General features: G+C 34.6%; 1 long non-coding RNA gene across 1 annotated transcript; it reads left to right on the forward strand.

Annotated features, from left to right (window-relative positions):
- Positions 1–624: 624 nt before the first annotated feature.
- On the forward strand, positions 625–21,732 carry LOC130450135 (uncharacterized). The gene is made up of 2 exons (XR_008910544.1): positions 625–699; positions 20,883–21,732. It is a non-coding gene; the product is annotated as an uncharacterized LOC130450135 (long non-coding RNA).
- Positions 21,733–22,915: the final 1,183 nt, after the last annotated feature.

The raw sequence follows: 22,915 nt of genomic DNA on the forward strand, positions 1-22,915 counted from the left end.
ATGGATTTTGGGGCATGTGCTGGGAGGTAATAAAAATCCAATCCAATATTATAATAGGTATTCTGTAAACCTTCCGCTAGTATTTGAAATAAGGAATAAATGTTATCGACTTTTAAATGAAACGAAGAATTTCTTAAATTCACCACTTTTATTACTAACATGCAACATTGTTTGATTTTAGAATGATTCTTATATTCCTTCTTTTCCAAATAGAACCTTCATATCTACCCTCTTCGTAACACAGAAATAATCGATAAGACTGTTTATCATTTTTCGGCGCCTGATTGGCGAGAAAGGTATTTTTTCCACATACATTTCTCTATTTCAACGTATTCGAAATAATATTTTCATTCTAATATAAATTGGATAAGTTTGAAGTGTGACAATAGTCGATAACGTTATCATAAAAATTTGCTGAACAAATTGTGCACAGAATAAAATATGGACAGATTTAAACTGCACATTTCAAAATTGTTCTACTTCACAAAATGTTAGGTTTTTGTGATGTAAGAAATAAATCGAAAGTTTCACCTGCGAAACCGAAACGGACTTTATAGATGCCCGGGTGTTATCGTTTTTGGAGAATTTGAGAATTTTATTATCTTTGAAGGATACTTGAGCACAGTTCAAAGTAAGCTTTAAACTGTGACTTGAGTTTCTGGCACAGAAATATTAAAACAGTTGTCCCTAGAAGTTCATGTTAGTATAATTATGATATGGGAATAGTTTGTAGATACTTGTATTCTAATAATTATGATAAATAGAAGGTATAACGCTTACATTTTACTAGACGATATTATTTCAAATTTAAATTAAGCTTATCCCTCCCAAGCTATCGATATGACGTTTAGTTAATATATAAGCAGATAACTATTTCTTAATTAACTGGAAAATCAATCTCTATCATGAGTTTAAATGAAGTTTTTATGAATAACCAAACTTACCTTAATATCTTGTATTGCCGGTATTAAAGAAGGTTTGTTGAATGTGTTAACCATTAAATTCTGTCCAGCTTCACTTGATATTTCTTGCGCCCAGTGAGTTTCAATTAATCTTGTCAATATTTTCAATTCATCGACAAAATCTTTTCTACAATTTTCATTTTGTACTTCTAACGATAATGCTGCGTTGATTGCATTCTTAATTAGAGTTCCCATTTTAATGGCAAATAATGACAAATGACAATAAGCTTAGTTGCTTTGATTAAAGTTTGGAATTTACTAGGGCTCAGTATTTGAAGTAGTTCCAATCTATTGTTTTTGAGAATTTCCCGCGAGGTCTTTAGAAGTCTAGCTAAACGTCTCATTTGCCTTTTTGCAACCACTCGCAAATGTTTTTCTTTGTGACTTTTTAAATATCTCCTACCAACTTCACAGATTATGGGATATTTCATTGCTATAAATGATATATCATCTGCTCTAAACATATTCAACAATCCACTAACTCTTAGTGGATCATTGGGACCGAATTGACCTACCATTATCGCTTGACCTTCAATTTGAGATTGCAATTTTTGTGATGGATTAGGATTGAAGAAACATTTCTTCGTATGTCTTCTCAAACTTTTTGGAGCATAGTACCCGCGACAAAACTTACAAACGATGTAATTATTGGTATTATTTTGTACTCTCATAACTGGTACAACTTTCGAAGATATGAAGTCGCCTTCTCTACGTACCTTATCAATTAATTTTTTCCTCTTCTTTGATTTCTTATCCAAAGACATTATTTCTTGTACCTGTATTTCATCAAAATGACATCTTTCTATATGTCGAACAAAATTGCTAGTTTTTATGCCGCAGAATAAACAGTTATGTTTCCTTCTGATCCTCTTAGTAGTAGTTGGAACTTGGCTAGATGTATTGCAAGGTGTGTTATTTATTTCATTCAAATAACTAATATCTATTACGGAACCATCAGGGAGGTTTTCTAAATGTTGTTCTACATAACTGCCCAAAATTGCATTCAAAGATTGTTCAGACATTAATTTAGTACTTTCCGCAAGACAATCACCAGCGATTTCATCACTTGAAACATCAATTTTCATATTATTTGAAATATTCATCTCAAGAGTTCCTAATATATTGTTTGCATCCTGTGGTTCATATTTTGTTTCAGCTGGTGGTGCTTGTAGCAGCGAGGACTCAAACGTTGACATATCTGATACGGTGGACGAAGGAACATATTCGGATTCTGAAGTAAGAGATGGATCCGATATTGAAACTAAAACCAAATGTTATTTCAACAAGATTGGTAATGATAGAAATAATAATAATATTGTTGATGTACTGAGCCAATTTCTCAAAATTTTTTAGAAATACAGTCAATTCTACAAAACATTTTTTCGGAATACATTGAGGTGTCACCACCAAAAACTCCCTGACATCTACATGACACCTCTGAGGAAATTTTGAAATGTTTTTCATAATAAAATAATATTTTTTTTTTATTTTGTACAATATAATGACGTATGTATTGTATTCACAAGATGTCACCACCAATTAGCTGGAAACTGTTTTCATGCCCTTACGCTTAATTTAACAGGTTGTAACTTTAACATTTTCAGCACATATCCCACGAAAATTTGCACAAAACAATATATTTTACACGCATTCTCTGTGTTCTTATTAAATATATATTAAATAGAATCTAATAGACATATCAAACATATACACAAAATAAAATCCCAAATTCATATCCATAATTAATTAGATAGAAAAATGTCCGAAGAAATCTATCTATTATTGTAAAAGTCACAGTTATTTGATATCTTTATCATGATAAATAATCTACACAATATTAGGAAATTTTTGAGTACACATACCGTCTTTCTCCTGAGCTAATGCTAGTCTCATAATTAGTTCGTTTCGTTTACGTCTTGACATTTTGACTGCTTGCAACACTATTAAAAACTACGAAAAAACTTTCTGCTTGTCTCCGTGAATGATGTTATGACGCCATGCCAACCCTTTACGAAGCTTATCGAAAAAGGGGCGCCAATTATTATTAACGTAGAGATACTCTAGAGAAGTCGTCCATCCCGTTAAATGTATAAGTATGTAAATATAAATACAGTGAGTATTGGATACACGGGGCGCGAAAAGTTATTAGAAGTTTTATTAAGGTTTTTAGATCTGAGTAATTTTTCATAAATGACTAATTGATAATAAAGAACTGTCACCATATTTATTATACAGAATGGTTGGGTCAGACGTTAAAAGCAAAAAACCTGAGTTGAAGAGCAGCATTATAAAACTACAAGCATAAATTACTAACCCTTGACAGAGCAACAAAAATGATCAGAATAATTTGTAAGAGTATCAATAAAAGTAGAAGAAACAAATCTCAATGAGATATTGTTTACTGGTTTTTCGATCCTAGGTTCAGTTTATGCCAAATTTATCATCAGTTCGTAATCAGTCAATATTAAATTTTGCTTTATTTCCCAATTCTAACCATATGAACTTGATAATGGTTTACACCGGGTATTTCAAAACATATGACCAGTTTTCCGTAAAAATTTCAACGCCATTTATTTTTTGGAATACATAGTTCAAAATTATCTTTCCACAATAATTCTTCTTCTTCTTCTTATTTTAAGACTGTGTCTTGTGTTTTCAAAGAGGCAGCCTAAGTTGTGACTGCGAGGACCAGCTCTCATACCAGCGCTTTGGTGGTCTTCCAGGCGGTCTACTTGTATTGGGTTTCTCTTCCTTTGCGATTTTCGCCAGTCGATCGTTGTTCATTCTATTGACATGATCTCTCCATGCTCTTCTTCTAGTTCTGGCCCATCTCACTATATCCGGAACGTCACACATTCTTCTGATTTCATTGCTCCTTATTCTGTCTCTTAGTGTTTTCCCTGTGATTGAGCGTAATGTCTTCATCTCGGTTGTTCTAAGAATCCGTTTAGTAGTTGCAGTCTCCGCCCTCGTTTCTATGGCGTATGTCATTACTGGTCTGACACAAGTTTTATATATCCGTGTTTAGCTTTCGATACTTAAAAATTTATTTCTCCATATCACGGTTCGAAGGAATCCTGATATCCTAGATGCTGCTGTTGTTTGCGTTTTGACTTCTTGTTTCAAGTTCCTATTGCTCGTGATGTTAACCCCTAAATATTTAAAAGACATAACCTGTTCTACACTTTTATTATAAATTGCCAGTTTGCATCTTCTTGGTTCTCTCGCTATTGTCAAGGATTGTGTCTTTTGTTTCGATATGATCATATTGAGTTCTCCTGCAACTGTTTCAAATCTGTGTAGCAGTTTTTGCAGATTATCCTCATCTTCAGATATCACAACCGCGTCATCAGCGTAGCAAACTATCTTATACTCATGTTTTCCCATTCTGTATCCTCTGCCTACCGTTTTGACTTCTTTTATGATTTCGTCCATTATAATGTTGAAGAGTATTGGGCTGAGACTATCTCCTTGTCTGATCCCTGTTGATACTGGCATTTTACTGGAGAGTTCGTTGTTTACTCTTACATATGTGCTATTTCCGTTGTTCATGTCCCGAATGAAGTCTATTGTCCTTTGGTTTACGCCTCGTTTTTTTAGTAGCTCAATGACGTCATGTAATCTCACTCTGTCAAATGCTTTTGTTAAGTCTATGAAGCACATAAACGCGGTTTTATTGTACTCTATGGCCTTTTCGGCAATCTGTCTTAAGATGAATATAGCGTCTATGGTTGATCTATTTTTTCTAAATCCCTGTTGTTCTACGCTCATGCCGCTACTTGAGATTTCTTCTGCAATAATTTTTGTTAGTAATTTTGAAGTCGTGCTTAGGAGGCTGATCCCTCTATAATTATTTGGATCTTTCTTTTCCCCTTTCTTAAAGACCGTTATGCTTATTTTCCATTCCTCTGGTACTTTTCTCTGGTCGTATATCTTGTTGAACATGACATGCATTTGGTCTATTAATTCATTGCCACCATATTTAAGAAGCTTGTTATTAATGTTATCCAGCCCTGGTGATTTCCTATTTTTCATCTTGCGCATTGTTGCTTCAATTTTGTCTTTTGATATTAATTGTTGTTGGATGTCTTCTCCTTCCTCAGATATATTTTCTTGTTTCTGTTCAGTGGATTGGCTTGTTATTATGTCACCGTAGAGTTCATGGAAATACCTTTCCCATTCTTTTAACGTTATTGTTTTCGTGTGGATGTATTCATTGATTGGTCTTTTGATGTTCCTTATCATATTCCAGATCTTTTTTTGTCCCCCATATAAGTCGTTTTCCATGTCTGATGAGTATTTCTCCCAGAATTGTCTCTTAATCGTTTGTATTTCCATATTTGTCCTATTCCTCACGACTTTGTAATCAGCATATGTAATTGTTTGACTTCTATATTGAAGATATGCTGTCCTTTTTTCTTCCGCAAGTGATTTGATTTCGTGTTTGAACCATGGTTTCGTGTTGGGCTTTCCGTTCAGGTTCACCTTTCGTTTGCCTAATGCCTCTTCTGCAGCTGTCCTTATATTAGTATTTAATCTTTTCCATGCTAGTTCTACAGTATCATCTTTCAAGATCTTGTTTTCATTTATTGCCTTCCTTAGTCTTTGCTGGTAGAGGTATTTTGTGGTATCATCGCTAAGGCTTTCTATGTTCAGCTTTTCTGTCACTTTCGGTTTGTTCTGGGTTTTCCTTTGTACGCAGTTCCGCATTATAGCTAGCACCATATGGTGGTTAGTCCCTGTGTTTACTGAGGTTAATGTTCTGACATCTAATATTTTTGAGGGATGAATATTTCTGTTTGTAATAATGTAGTCTATAATCGATTCATGTCCTCTTGTGTTCTCGAACGTATACTTGTGCTGTTGTTTATGGGGATAAAACGTGTTGTTAATGCGTAGTTCATTATGTGCACAGAATTGTATGAGTTGTTCTCCATTGCTGTTGAGTGTTTCTTCGTTAAACCGATTCTTAATTCCACTAATAACCTCGTTACCAATCCTTCCATTAAAATCTCCCAGTATCATAATTTCGTCTTGCTTCGGTATCTTATCGATGGTGATCTGCAGTTCATCATAGAATGAGTCTGTTTCTTCTTGACTTTTACTCGTATCAGGAGCATAGACGCTTAATATATGGGTTTTAGTTGTTTCTGTAAATTTAAAAGTGGTTTGTAGCAGTCTGTCGCTTATATACTTTATGTCTATTATGTTTTTGTCGTATTTCTCGTGCACTAATAGGCCTACTCCCGATGCTGCTCTTTCATCTTTTGGTTTCCCATTATATATCAATGTATACTCCGCGATTCTAAAGTTGCCAGCTCCTTTCTTTTCCGTCTCAGACAAGACACATATGTCTATTTTATGTTTCTCAAGCTCTATTATGGTTTCTTGGTCTTTGTTAGCAATTGATGTAACATTCCAGGTGGCTATTCGCAATTGTTGTCGCTTCCAAAATCGTTTTTTCCTTAACTTTGCTGGGTCGTTATAAGTTTTATCAGTCCTATCCGAGGCTACTTTCTTCGTTCTCTGAGTAAATGGCTGTTTCACATGAGGTAGGTAGCTAGCCTTGCCTTACAACTCTCCTCTTTTATCCGGGCTTGGAACGGCAGCATGGTCGTTGAGCTACTCAATCCGCCCAACGGCCATACTGGCAGAGTTTCCACAATAATGCTAGGATAAAAGTATGTGAAAAAAGAGAAAAGTTTCAATACATCAGTAACATTATAAGAGGTAGGTATATGAGACTAATGTTTGTTAAAATAGGAACTCAATACTATACAGAGAAAGTTACATTTCATGTTGTACTAGCAAATAGTGAAGATACCAATATGAGAGTCCCAAAGAATCAGTTACAGCTTATTGCAATTACAAAGACACGATAAAATTATTCTGAGAAGAGAACTTCTTGCAAAAAATAGCAGCTGTGTTACTCGGTAACGAGTGGACAATTTATGAAAGTAGATATGCGAACAGTCACAAATTTACATTATTTGTTCTACAACAAATTTTCATTTCGCAGTCAGACTAGGTGGTCTGTAAACGTAGATGGGAGCATTCCAAGTGGATTCGTAATAGGACCCTATTTTATTGAAAAATCGGCAAATGGATAGAGTTTCAAGTCGTTTACCGCTACTTCTTAAGGCTTATCAATTTCAAAGAAGGAGTTATCCTTTTTCGAAAGTGAAACTCCATTTTTCTTCTTTAAATGGCGTCGAATAGCTTGATGCATTCATATCAGCATATTATGAAAATCAGCTAGACACAGCAAGTATTATTAAGGGCCCTAATCAAATGGTTCATAGGTGGAAGTTTCATAAACAACATTTAAATAGTACAAAAACTATACAGTTCAGAGTTTTTAGGTTTCGGTATTCAATCTAAAAGAAGAGCCACATTGTTCAAATTTGGCAGAATGAAATACAGGATGACTCAAAAATGTGAAACTGTTGTAGAAAGTTTGTTGTTCTTCTGTACATGTATATACTTTTCAAAACGAGGTTCGAGTTTTATCAAATCTTTAAGTTGGAGTGGGCCTAAAAACCTTTATCTACGACAGAATATTTGGGTTGTGCGTTTCAAAGTACAGAAGGTGGTGACCTGCATACGACTTTCACGAGGAACTAGTGGAATACCGTATATGGAATATGAAAAAATATTTCTTGTTACGATGGCAAATTGCAACAAATTGAAATCTAAGATACAAAATGTCTCATGTGAAAAATTCAACTTTGTTCTAATAAGACGTTATTGAACAATTGTAATCAATTTCAAAACATGCTGAATTTGTATTCAAATACATTCAAAAAAATTGAAAATGAACAGCTGTTCAAAAGTTGAAGATATTGATAGAGTTAAGTATATTTATTTAATCAGATTTTAAAAGCTGAAACAAAATTTTATGGTACAAGAGAATATATTTGTTAACTGTTGAATACCAAAAATCATAAAATCGTTTCTCATCTCTTTGAATAATGAAAATTAGATAAAGTGCTGAAATAAAAGAATAAAACAAAGGAATTCTTCAAGGGATTTAATGAAAAGGAATGTTTCAACAACAGCTAATATTCAGGTCGAGGATCATGCTCGCCAATGGTATTTTATCCATTTTATCCCAAGCATGCTCTATGGCATTCCCATCTCTTTTGAAATCACTCAATCTGGATGTGGTCTCGCATATCATTATTAAAGAACTACCCATCTTTGTATTAGCATCACGGATTCTTCTTTCATCTTTAAGATCAATAAACCAATGAAAATTCTTCTTCCTACGATTTTTTAAGCATAACGAAGATTTGCAGTTGGATAACTATCATCAATATTGTTTGTTTGGGTCCTTTTTCGTCTGTCTGTGTTTAGCCCGCTTGTAATAGCCCTAGGAGACTCTTTAATAGTTATTTTTTTCTTAGTATTATCAAAATCAGCCAAAAAATTTTTTCAGCTATTCAATATTTTTATAAAATAAAAAAATAAAAATAAGCAATTCTGGATGCAGGTTGCTTATCATAGATTACAAAAATGGAATAGAGAAATTTCCAAAAAACAGCACCAAAATAAAACTAACGTTTATTCTGAGACATCGACAACAGAAGGGTTTCTGTGATCTACCATATTGGTGACTCTGAAATAATGTCCAGTTTTTTAGTTTTTTAATCAGCTCTTAAATGTTCGGAGAGTTTTGAATGTTGCTTCGAATAGTCAGTAAAAAATTAGATTTGAATTGGCACCTTTTGCTTATAAGCTTCAATACGGATCTCTGAATATGATCACAATTTTAAACTAAAATGGTTAATTTTTTGGTTCGTCCCAAACATACTTGCGACATGTAGCGATACGTTCGAATAAATAATAATCAAATTATGCTCAAACAACTCATAGAAATGGATATATGTAAATTAAGACCAAGAAAGCAAAATGCATTTAAATCACCATACATTTTGGCGTAACCAATACGTTGATTCTAAATATATTTTTTAAGATGCCACTTCCTCCGTTACAAGTATAACATTCATATACGGCCATCCAATCTGCAGAATGAAAGTTATTTAATAAACTCAAATATATCTATTTCAACGTTGCCAAATTATCAAGCTGCTAACCTGTCCGTTGAATATATTTTGCAAATATACATTGGTGTATATTGAAGGATTCCTGGCTATACCGTAAAAGTACCGACGCCAATTTGACCGCTGGATATATATATATATATATATATATATATATATATATATATATATATATATATATATATATATATATATATATATATATATATATATATACATATATATATATATTTTTTTTGGGGGGGAGGGGATTAGGAATCTGCTCTCAGACATCTAGGCTGATCAATATTGTGCCTAGATAGTGTCGGGTTGGCTATTGGCTGTTGTACTGCCGACCGACTAAACCCTTCCCCCTCATACGTGGATTCACCTGCTGAGAAGAGTGCTGGAACTACCGTTAAGTATTACTTCAGCATTCCGAGCGTTGCCTTACACTTAGTTTAGTCTGTGCTTACTTCTATCTTCTTCTTTTGTCTCTATTATTTTCTGGATCATAACCGATACTATGTTCCATTTTTTTTCATCCTATAACATATGGTGTAAAATATTATCTGGAGTAAGTGTTTCTTCTACACATTGTTCAGCTTCAATTCGCTGTGGGCTCCATTTTGCACATACGAAAAATGTGTGTTCCGCGTCATCCATTTGGCTACAGTACGTGCATTCCGTTGTATTACTGATTTTAAACCTGTGGAAGTATGCTTCAAAACAGCCATGTCCTGTTAACATTTGACTAAGATAGTAGTTCACCTCTTCATGTTTTCTGTTTACCCACGTTCTAATATTTGGAATCAGTCTTCTAGTCCATTGTCCAGTTACTGCTTGTTCCCATTTGCCCTGCCACCGATTTAATGTTTCAGTACGTATCTCTATCTTCTCATTCCTTTGTTTGCCTTTTGTTTTGTATAGTTCCTCAGCCTGCAGTTCTATAGGTATTATTTCTGAAATCACTAACAGCGCGTTTGTGGAGACTGTGCGGAAAGCACTACATACTCTCAAAGCTAACTTTCTTTGCACTTTTTGGCAAATATCCTTGTATTTGGTATATTTCAGCGTTTCATACCATACGGGAGACGCATATAACAAAATCGAGTGAGTTACTGCACATAATATTTTTCGTTTACTTGCTGTAGGCCCATTTTTTTGCGGCATTATTCTACTTAAAGACAAAGCAGATGCTTCTGCTTTCTTGCAGACGATTTCAATATGTTTTTTCATTGTAGCACCTGTGTCTAGGGTTACACCCAAATATTTAATTTGCGGTTTTTATAATTATTTCGTTATTCAAGACTTCGATGGTGAGTCTTCTTGCTTCCTTTCGATCACCCAAAAGTACCGCCTCTGTTTTTTCAGGTGCAAGATCAAGTTTTTTCAAATGCATCCATTCAGCTATTCTTTGAATAACGATGTTAGCTTCTACTACTACCTGTGTCTTTATCTTTCCTGTTACTACTACTGCAAGATCGTCAGCGAAGGCCAGCAATTTTACGCTACTTGGCATATCCAGTTGCAACAAGTCGTCATAATATAAGTTCCAAAGGAGAGGGCCAAGTACCGAGCCCTGTGGGACACCGCAGGTTACTTCCATAATGGTATTACCTACAAGTAGTGTCCGGTCCGTTAGATAACTTGTGATCATGAGCATTAGGTATGGCGATATGTTTCGCTTTTTCAAGCTGTCAGCTATTCCTCTCCATGGTGCGGAGTTAAATGCATTTCTTACATCTAACGTTACAAGTAAGCATATCTTACGGTTTGCCCATGCCACATGTTTTGCTTCTTTTGCGATTTCTAGAACTTTAGCTAGTGCATCCACAGTGGAAATACCTTTCTGAAACCCAAACTGAGAGTTGCTAAAACCTCCTCTTGCTTCTATTTCTGCAAGTAATCTATTTTTGACGAGGTGTTCAAGAATTTTTCCCATGCAGTCCAGGAGACATAGTGGCCTGTATGACGTTTTTAAATCGTCCGTTTTTTTGGGCTTTTCTATTAGCACTAGTTTCGCCACTTTCCATATTTTGGGAAATTCCCCCGCATACAGTTGTCTGTTCATCACATCGAGGCACTTTTCTGGCAGGTATTTCACTACACACTTAGATATCTCTGGTGATAGCTTATCTGGTCCAGCCGCCTTCTTTGGTTTTATTTTATTTGCTGCCGTTACAATTTCTTCCTGTGTCCATGGTATTATATCCGCCCTCACCATGTCAATATGTGGCCAGGTGGCTATTTCATATTTTGGAAATAGTCCACTTGCTTCCTTAAGTATGATATCCTGTGAGATTTTTGTTTTAGGTCTTAGTAGAAATCTTTTTGTCACTATTTGGTAGCCTTTTCCCCAAACATCGTTTTGAACTTCCTCTATAACAGTTTTCCAGGAGTGTTTCTTCGCGTCTTTTATCATTTTTTTCTAGTAATTTCTTTTTTCTTTATATTCAGCTCTTGCTTTCTCTCTTTCTTCGACTGTGCTTCCGGATATTCTGTTTGCACGTGTCATGTATCTCTTTTTACAAAGGCATTCATTTCTGGCCTCACTGATCTGTGATGACCACCAGTATACTGGTTTTTTCTTTCCACTATAGTTGTATGTGGGCTGAAATGTGCGTTGACAAGCCTTTTTAATAGCCGCCATGAGACCTTGAGGGTTTAGGGTGTCTGTTTCTTCTCGTATTTTTTGTTTTATCTCAGATATGAAATATTGGATTTTCTTTTCTTCTATTTTCCATCCTTTAATAATTTTTTCAGGAGCTACTTTTTGTGTTTCTAAAGACGGTATCTCAAAGAAGATGTAATTGTGATCAGACAATGTTTCTTGGTCCAGTACTTGCCAACTCCCAAACATTTTGTTTATATCATTTGAGACAAAGGTGACATCTATATGTGATTAACTGTTTCCTCGGGAAAAAGTAGGAGTATTTCCATGATTTAGTGAAACCAAATCTAGGCCTGCGGCCCATTCAGACAACATATCACCCCTTTTGTCATTTTCAATCGACCCCCATATTGCCGCATTCGCGTTAAAATCTCCAGCTATTAAGCATTTCTTATTGCGCGTTTCAATGGCGTCTTTGAGTTGGTTCAGAATTATTCCGAATACTTCTAATGTAAGGTTAGGTGATATGTAACAACTGAAAACGACTAATTCTGTGTATTCAATCCACACGAAGCCCTTGCCTCGTCCGCTATTTAGGACACGAATATCGTTATTGGTAATGCCTATAGCTGCATCAAAATTTTCATCAACGTACCATTTTGAATCTTTTATGAGTATTTTATTCGGTTCGCTCACTATTGAAATGTCTATATTGTTCACTATTATTGTTTGCTTTAGCAGATCGTGTGCAGGTCGCCTGCGAACTAGATTTATTTGTACAAATTTAGCCATTTCTTAGCCTGTTCCCACTATATCGCCTTTTGTGATATCTCTTCGGTATCTTGGGCAACGCATGGTGTGTGGTCTGTGACCAGATTCACTACACATTAAACAGTAAGATTTCTCAGTGCATTTATTCTTTTGGTGTCCCTCCTTTCCGCAGTTTTTGCAGCATTTGGATCGATCAGGTCCGCTACATTGCCACGCCGTGTGTCCAATACCCCAGCATTTGTAACATGTTAGCACATTAACTCTCTGCCTAACGGTGCAGCTTACAAAACCTATTCTTATATTTCCCTTATCCGTAAGTTTTTTACCAGTTTTTTTTTCAACTAGAACGGTTGCGATCTGAGTCTCTCGGAAACCAGGACGAAGAATACTGACTGAAACATAATCTGTTTCGCTTCCGGCCATAAGTGACTTCATTGCTGTTTCAATCTCTTCTTTACTTGTGACCGCGTCGATATTTCTGACGTGTAAGACCGCTCGTGGTTCCTGTCCCCCAAGTTTTCTTATCTTCCCTTCTCCGTTTATATCTTTTAATGCGTTAGCTATGTCGTCTGCTCCTCCGCTATTTCGCTCCATTGTAAGTAGCAAATCTCCGGCCTTTGTCATTCGGGCTGCCTTTACTTTATTGTTCAAGTTTCTATTATGTACTTCTTCTTTAACTGCTTTCAAAAGCTCCACATACGAACGATTTCCTCTCTCGATATATAAAGCTTCGTCCCTTGACTCTCTTCGTTTATTTTGTTTTTTTAGTGTCATACCGTCTGAGACAAAAATTTCTACATTTAGTTCAAACTGCATCAGAGCAATTTCTACTGCTTTACGTATTTCAGATAAATTCAGTTCCTTCTGAAATATTACCGTAAGTTTCTTTATATCTTTTTTTCTGCGCAAGTTCGGCTATTTTTGCCGTTAAGCAATATATTTCAAAAAGCACTTCCATTGTTTCTTTGGATTCGTCTATTCCGGCTACAAATATACTCTCCGCAATTTCTTGTAGTTCATCCGTTTCATCAAAGTGTACCTTACTAGTAGACTCAATATAAGCTACTTGTTGTGGTTCTGGTTTGTTCATTAAACCCAGTTTTTTAATTTCAGGCACGGCTTCTGCAACTTTACGAATGGCCATTGATTTTCCTGCCGTTTTTGGGTCTAGATACACTACAAGGTTATTTGAAACCGCTATCTTCTCTAGGTTATCTTGGATAACGTTTGTATGGACAAAACACTTTTCGTCCCAGAGTACCTCAACAATGCTTTGCAAAGAGTCTTTATATATATATATATATATATATATATAAAGAAATGTTCGTCTTTGAGACACTTTTAACCTTTTTTAAAAAGTATTTTCTTCTACAGAAAATAACTTTACAGACAAATCAATATTCTAACAATGAACAGTAACAAAACAAATTAAGAACTCGAATTTAATGCAATGAACTTATATTTATTTGATACGTATTTTGGAATCCGCTGACTATGTGAATATTGTTTATTGCACTTTGGAATCCGCTGGTCGTGTGGCAGTGTCGGGGATCTTTCACATTTCTCCTCCCTCCTTTGCTGTTGACTTCGTCCTCGAAGTCTCTGGGAACAAATCTTGGACAATCTGGATTTGAGTGGGTTGTAGTTTGGGACCATATAAGAATTTGGAAATTCTTTTTCGTTTCTTTACAGAGACTGTTATTAAAATTGCGGCAGGAGTGGAATTGGTTCAATGGGTTGAACTTGTCCGTGCGTCTCTGGAATTTGGAGTTTTTCTAGTATAATTTTGAGCTTCAGATGCAGCTTGATTGGGACTACTTGCGGCACTGTAATTTCTTGCGCAATTTTCTTATTGTATCGTATTCCTTCTATATTAATTGGCTCGTTTGTCATTAAGATGCTACTTCTCCTAATTTCTTGGTTTTGAATTATGGTTGGATGAACTATTCCTAATAGAATTACATTGCTGGTTTCTTGTGAAAAGTTCTCTGTTGTGATTGACTTGGTGCAAATCTCTATATTCGGGATTTTACATTACGATCTTATAGATTTCGTACAGATGATGTGTTCAGCTAAGCTGGTGCAGATTTCGTACCATTTATTATTTGCGTAGTAATGTGCGGGTGGCAGGATCATAATGTGATCATTATTGGGAATTGGGTAGATTCTAGATGTAGGGTAAGAATGAGGATAAAGGATGGGTATTTTCAGTATTATGAGCATGGTCTTGGTGGTAACGCAAACTAATGATTTAGAAGCTTCAATTAGTTGATAGGGATGTTCGTCACTGATTAAAAGGGCATTCCGAGAATATGTTTCTAATAATTCTCGTTTTAAAGTTTCCAATTCATCTAAAGTAAAGAGCTCAATATTCGAAAGGTCTTGTTGGGATAAATTTATAGTTCGAATCAGTTTCAAAAGGAATTCGTTTATAGTTTGAAGGTTTAGAATTTCATTATGAAGTGCAACGTATCCATTGAAATCGGATGATAACTTATTTACTGCAGCCACAATTATTTTACTATTATTATTTATCAAATTTAGAAGATTATTAAATCTCGTATCAATAAAGTGTCCAAAAGATATCTCTTTATTAAGATTGTTGATGATTTCATTTTCTTTAATCTCTACAGCAGTAATTCGTGATTTCAATAATTCCAAGTCATAATCATCAGGGTTTCCAGATATATATTTAATAGTGGTTCCGAGGAAGTTGAGCAAAGCTCTTTTATGTTTATGGGTAATTTTATGAAGATTATCTTTTGCTTCGTTTAAAAGGTGATTATATTGAAATTTCAAAGGGGCTAAAGGTCCATTTTCTAAAGGTGAATCGAAAAGGTCATTAGGGTTCGTTTCTAAAGTATCAGTTAATTTTTCTAAATTCATTTGTAAAATATGTCTATGATAATGATTTATCTCATTTGATTTGCCTATATGTCTTCTGCATAATAGCCGTTATTGGGGATTTCTTGTATCTTGAGCAGATGTCCCAGGGATAGGGTCGTCCTGTAAAGGTCTATCTGAAATATTCTTTTTCTTTACGTTACGAAGTCGTTTTGCGAATTTTAAGTGAGTACTTGTGGTGTTTTGTTTATCGGTCTTACCAACAATTTTAGTTTTAAGTTGTTTTTTTGGATGTAGTTTAGAATATGGAGAGCTTAGTTTAGGTCGATGTTTTTTCTTAGTTACGTAGACAGAACTAGTAGGATCGATTACAGGAATTGGTTCAGTATTTTCATTTTGTTTGTCTAGAATTTTCTGTCGTTTTGCTTTTTGTTTATTATATAAGTCTATTATGAATGGTTGGAGTTCGTCTTTATGTCTTTGGTTGTATGTTTCGTATAGCGGAAGATCAAAATCGAAATGTATTTCTTCGGCATAGGGGCCATAAAGAATTGAAAAAGATGAAAAGTTAGTGGAACTGTGGATTGATTATAAAATATATAAATTAAAATTTGCATGTGTGAAAGTATCATCTAAGGGATCATCTGGATTTTGGTCTCGTAGTGTTCTAAGCTTTTCTATAAGGGTGGAATGGAATCGTTCAGCAGGGGAATTAGAAGATGAATTACAGCAGAATTAAATTCAGTGCCATTATCGCAAACAATTTTTTTCGGATAATTATGGTGGGAAAAATAATGTCTTAGCTTGCTAAGAATTGATACGGAAGTTTTATCAGAGATTTTATAGCATTGAGCATATTTGCTAAATGAATCTACAATCGTTAGGTAATAATTTTTGGAATGGAACAAGTCAATGTGAATTATGTCGAAAGGTTTTTGTCCTAATAATGGGCCTAACTGAGGTAATTTATAAGGGTGTCGTTCATATTTGTTTTTTAAGCAAATCTCGCATTGATTTATTAAATTAGAAATAGTAATTTGCATGGCTGGCCAATAAAATTGATTTTTCAAATGTTTATAGGTTTCGACTATGACGTTGTGATTTTCGGTATGATATTTTTTTACACAGTCTATTTGTCTTTGTTCTTCTTCTATGTCTTGTAGTAACTTATCACAAAAAATAGCCTTAACGGTCGAGTCAAAAGTTTTCTTAAAGTAATCACAGATGAAGGGTCGAAATTCATGGGGTACATGTATCGCGAATTTTTCATTTGGTCTAAGTATTTTTTTGAGAGCATCAGGTATTTCTGTTATCCAATTGTCAGTGAGGTTTACGGTATATCTATGTTTTTTGAAAGGTTTCTTATAAATAATGTCATATTCTCTAGATTTAGGGACAATAATAATTTGATTTGTTGCTGAATTGATTGGATCTTCAGATATAAGAATTCCGGAAATCGGGTTTTCGGTTGCGGTGTGTTTGGTATTCTCGCTGAGAGATTGATTTTTGTCGAATTCTTCAAGGAATTCGTCTAGATCGAAGTCGTGGGGATCAGGGGGTTCGGCACAAATAGAAGAATTTGAAAGTGCGTTGACCTGTACTCTGGAAAGACAGTCGGCTACCTGGTTTTCTTTGCCTTTACGGTACTTTACATCGAAATTATAATCTTCCAGTTTCAGTCTCCATCGGGCTAACCGAGATTTGGGGTCTTCAATTTTGCAAATTCATACTAGAGAATTGTTGTCGCTTTCGACAGTGAATTTTTGACCATACAAATATGGGCGGAAATGTTTACAGGAATCTAAGATTGCCAGAAGTTCTCTTTCGATAGTTGAATAATTTTGCTCGGCGGAGTTCAAAGTTCGGGAGTAATACGAAATGGGATAATACAGAGCCAATGGCAATATTGGAAGCGTCGGTTGTCAAAACAAAAGGTTTTGAAAAATCTGAGTACTGCAGAACTGGGGCATTGCATAAGAGTTGTTTGCCCTTCTCAAAACATTCTTTGTAATTGACATTCGTTGGGTCTATGATAGCTCCTTTACGAGTGCATCGAGAAAAGGGTGATGTTATTCTTGCGAAATTTGGGATGAATCTTCCGTAATATCCAATGAGTCCTAAGAATGATCTCACTTCTTTCACAGTCTTTGGAATAGGGAAGTTTTTAATGGCCTCTGTTTTACTAGGATTGGGCTTAATGCCTTTAGGAGTCACAATGTGACCAAAGAAAGCGACTTCTTTCGTCAGAAATTCAGATTTGTCTAATTGAATTTTCAAATTTGCCTTTCGGGTTGTTTCAAAGATTGCAGCAATAGAGAAAATTATGACGTCGTCCATATAGACGAAACAACATTTGTGGAGAAAAGGTCGGAGAATGTTATCCATCAATTTTTCGAGAGTGGAAGGTCCGTTTTCAAGACCAAATGGCATTCGTGAAAACTCGTAGTGACCATGTGGTACGGAAAAAGCTGTTTTTTCGATTGAATTTGGGTGGACTTCAATTTGATGGAAGCCTTGGGCTAGATCAAGGGTAGTAAAATATGTAGCTTTTCCTAGTTTATCTAAAATGTCTTCTATATTGGGAAGATTATACTTATCTTCAACAGTGTTTTCGTTTAGTTTGCGGTAGTCAATAACCATACGGAATTTTTTCTTGCCGGAAGCATCGTTTTTTTTTGGTACAACCCAAACAGGGGCGGAATAAGGAGACATGGATGGTCTAATAATTTTTTTATCGAGTAATTGATTAATCTGTCAGGAAATTTCTTCTTGCATTGCTTTCGGATGTCGGAAGCCTTTGACGTAAATTGGGTTTTCGTCTTTTGTTCTTATTTCGTGCTTAATGACCAAAGTAAAAGTTAAATCGGAATTATTGTCATAGAAAATATCCTTATATTTATTACAAAGCTTCAAAATGTTTTCCTTTTCTTCTTGGTTCAAATACTGAGTACGAATTAATGAAGGATCGAATTTACTTAAACTGTTACATATTTCGTATTTATCTAAATGCTCGACATGTATAAGCTCTAAGGGCAAAGAAGTTGGTAAATAGATATCGTTAATGTAACCGTTTGCAACAATATGGATAGATTCAGGAATTTTAATGTTATTTATTATAGTTTCGGGTAGGAGAATATCGCCATTGAAGATGTCTACAGGAATTTTATTATGCAAGGTGTCAAAAGGAATAGTAATATTAAGACGTTTTAATGTAAATAATTTACTTTGATAATCTATCAAAGCATGCAAGCGTTCTAGGTCATAATTTCCTAATAGTATGTCGAAGTCTTTACTCCAATCGGCAATTCTAGCGTCGATGGGTTCTAAAATGTCAAATTCTTTTTTTAATATTGGAGTTATACTTCCGTGTTATTTTCATGGATGTCAAGGGTGTGACGGGCTTATTATAAATATGATTTGAGTTGAAAAAGGTAGAAGCTTTAGGAGATATAATTGTATCTGAGCCTCCTGTATCAATTAAAACTTTTAATTTTGATTGTGGCATAATGAAGTATGGTAGTTGGGGGTTGTTACGGATATTATTAAGATTTATTGAATTGGTGCTTCGTGAGTGACTTCGTAAAAATTTTCAACCTGGACGTCTGGATGAGAATTTTCGTTTTCAAAATTGTCATTTGTATCGTCAAAGTCTATAGTATCGTTAGGGTTGAAGTTTTCATTTTGATGGGAATCAACATTAAAATTGAAAGTTTTTCTCGTGGAAGTATTCATTGGTTGGTTTCTAGTAGAAATAGTTTGTACACCACTCATTGGTTGTGGGACATTTCGAGAAGTTAGAAAATTTCTTTGGTGTTGTGGAGCAAGGGGGTTTGGATTATTTCCAAAAGAATTGCTGGTAGATGGATTATTAAATGTATGATTATTACCAAAAGTATTATTAGGCTGAGATCTAGTAAAACTTTTGCTATTTCTAAGGGGGTGGTTATTTTGGATTCTATTTATGGGAGAAATAGGGATGTTTGAAAAAGAGTTATTTCGTGGGGGAATTGGGTTAATAATAGGGTTTCGCATGAAAGTTTGATTAAATCTATTGTGGTTTGAAGGAATAGAATTTTGTTTTGATTTTTGGATAGAGAGTAGTCTTCTATTTTGTTGACTCTTCAAAAAGTTCATATATAATTGTTGATTTTTATGATTATCGTAGGAGATAAATTTTTGCAGGGCTTCATCGAGAGAATTTATTTGAAAATGTGATAAATATTCACAATATGGCTCGTTAATACCAGTGCAAAACGTTTTGAGAGCAATATTTTTAAAGTATAAGGTTTTGAAATTTACAGTTTCTATATTATCATTAAGAGCTATGTGTTTAAGCAAATCATTTAAATTATTAGAGATTCTTTGGTGATATTGGTCATAGGTCTCATTATCGTACTGAACTGATGTAGATAATTGAGTTAGTAAAATATCTTCGGAGCGTCGATCTCCGTATTTAGATAGTAATGCTGGACGTTCATCAGTCCAAAGTGTTAAATTTGAGTAGTTTGAAAAATCTCTAGGTTCACCTTTTATACGAGAAATAATATTGGCATTTAATATGAATTTTTGAGGTTGAGTGAGATTCTGTGACCGAAGGAACGTAATTAAGTTATCTACCGATTTTATAAATGTTGAAGATTATCTTTCGATCTAAATTCAGGTAGAGTGGCACAGAGGCTGGAGATATCATTGTTTTGAAGAGACATATTCAAGCTATCAGTGTTTTGAACTTTTAAAATTTGATTTTTAGAAAATCGAGAACTATTACCTGGAGTAGAACTGTCCAAAGGGTTTATAGAGAGATTTGACAATAATAAATGTAAGTTACTTTCAGAAATATCGCTAAAAGTGCTCATAAATTAAGTGAAAAGGAACGTTGTACTTACAAGAGGATGATCACTGGTGATGTCTTCTGCATACTACGTTTTTCTCGCCTTGGTTCGATGGACCGTCTCGTTTAACCACTGAAGTTGACCAGGAAAACTTGTGTTTCTGTACGAATTTGATCCTGTTCGCAGCGCCAGAAATGTTCTTTGAGACACTTTTAACCTTTTTTAAAAAGTATTTTTATTTACAATAAACGACTTATAATTTCTACAGAAAATAACTTTACAGACAAATCAATATTCTAACAATGAACAATAACAAAACGAATGAATGAACTCGAATTTAATGCAATGAACTTATATTTATTTGATACGTATTTTGGAATGAGCTGACTATGTGAATATTGTTTATTGCACTTTGGAATCCGCTGGCCGTGTGGCAGTGTCGGGGATCATTCACATTTCTATATATATATATATATATATATATATATATATATACATTTAAGTATATAGTATGTTTAGTAGGATTGGCACTCGAATCACAACTATTTTTTTACAATTTTAATTTGACTTTCACTAACGCACCAAATATTAGATGAAGTAGTCAAAAAATCATTGAGCTAACTTGAAAAAAATGATTACTTTTCATAATAAATTAAGAAGAGATTCCCTTCTTATTATATTTGAATAGTTGTAATAATTATCTGAATGTAGGCAGTCCACTTATAGAGTACACGCCAAATATTTCACACTGAAAGATTGTCTATACATATCAATTTTTATAACCAAATAGTTGAATGGAATTTGTTTATTGTTACAGAAGATGGTTGGACTATACCAGAGATGATTGGTTACTACAGCGAAGCCACTCTACCTATAGCTCAAATTCAAACGTTCAGCGAAGAACCCCTCTCCGTGGAAAAACTCGTCAGCAGTCCGGATCTAACGATCTCCACTGACTTTATCAATAAATCAACGGATTCTGAAGCAATGTACACTTCAAAAGTAGCGTTTACAAATCACGCCCGTACGCATGGCAAACAAACTGAAGATCCCTACAGGTGTAACATTTCGCACCCTTGCTTCAATAGTGTCACAACTCAAAAATCCTCTTTTTTCAGGAAACGCGAAAAACTGTTTCCGTCGCTGATATAATTATTTTGGGCTTGAAGGTCTTGACAAAATGTGAGATAGTCCTTCAAAATCGAATTTCAAATGTTATTTGGTATTCTTCGCTATTTGATATTCCGTAGTCATGAAAATTAGCTAATTTTCCAAGTTATAACGGTTTTCATGATTAATCCATGCTTTGGACGCTTCAATATTTTGAGTTGTTACGGTATTGATGGAAATATTTTGACATGTCACTCTCTTGATGACTACAACAACCACAAGCTCCAGTGAGTACTGCGTTTTATTTTGAGTCGATACCTTATTGTAGATTCGATCTTGCTTTACTATAAAAAAAGTGGAAAATTGGGGAAAAAAGAAGAACAATTTCAAACGTAAAAAAACTCTTGTTTAATAACGAAAATTATACCTTCTTGTATTTAATAAGTAAATCACAATTCTTAATTACCTTTTTTAACATTAGTAGAGGCAAGACTATAATCAGATTTATAATCTGATCTCAAAAATCACAGATAAATTCAAATAGAACTAGGTATGAGCGCACTTTAAGCATAATATAAGTAGGAACTAGTCACCAACAGTTCTTTATCACGTTCAAAAGTCTTAGTGAAAAATAACGTTATTTGACGTTTCTCAGACTTAACTCTAATCTCACATTAAGTTATTTAGGAACATTTGAACAAACTAAAGTGAAAAAACAACCTTAATTGTTTTTCGTCCTCTATCGAGGTAGCAAATCCAAGAAATTTACAAAAATATTTAATAATTGTAATAAACAATAAAACAAAATAATAATTTACGATAATAACTAGAATGAACAATGAACTAAGATTGAAAGTAAGTTTACAAAAATCTCATTAAATAAATTCTCTTGGGGCGTGAAAACATACCGACTGACTTACAGATCTAAAATATTTTTGTAAAAAGAATCATAGTAATACTGAGGGATAATTCTTTTCTGAATCAAATCTTTAATGTCTTTTTTTTTATTTTCTGCTAAAGGAATTTTTTTTGAATAAGCTAGTACCAGCTGTCTTGAGATCTGTGACGGCATAGATGTTCTGGGACGACTTCTCTTGTTTCCTCTGACGTCAATCTCCTTGAATTCTTCATTTTCGTAGGATGTCTTGTAGAAGAAGGAGTTTGCGTGCTATTTCTCTATACGAATAATTTTGATGTCATGCCAAGTAACCGTTGATCTTTCGGTGTTCACATTGAAATTGCTTCCGAAACTCTCAGTAAGGACTTTAAGATCGTAAAATGTTTCGTGCTTAAGAACGTGCACTTTGTAGGGAAGGCCTGTTTTCTTCGCCGATTGAATCAGGGTCACATATTGGTCTGGAATGTAGATCGGTGATGCACGTAAATGTCGGGAAATTTGTTTTTCGATTACGCTGTGCACGTTATCTCCTTCATTTTGGGAATGCCCACGAATTAGGAATTTGTGTGTGATGCTGCGGATATCCAATTCATGAGTAGCGTGTATGTACAAACTAACCAAGTACTTATTTTTTTGTTGGCCACAACAATTATCAGAATAGAATATAACATCCAGTTCAACATCAGAGCGTTGTTCCTTGAGGTCCTTGAGGTAGAGGTAGACGCAGCTTCCGATTTCGTTGGCTCCTCGTTTTGCCTCTGTCTCATTCCAAAAATAGCAATTTACGTTTCTAGTATGCAAATCACTGATGATGAAGTTAAAGCAATTGAGTTTGCTTTTAT

This window comes from Diorhabda sublineata, chromosome 11 (assembly GCF_026230105.1).
Source record: "Diorhabda sublineata isolate icDioSubl1.1 chromosome 11, icDioSubl1.1, whole genome shotgun sequence".
Taxonomy (NCBI): Eukaryota; Metazoa; Arthropoda; class Insecta; order Coleoptera; family Chrysomelidae; genus Diorhabda; species Diorhabda sublineata.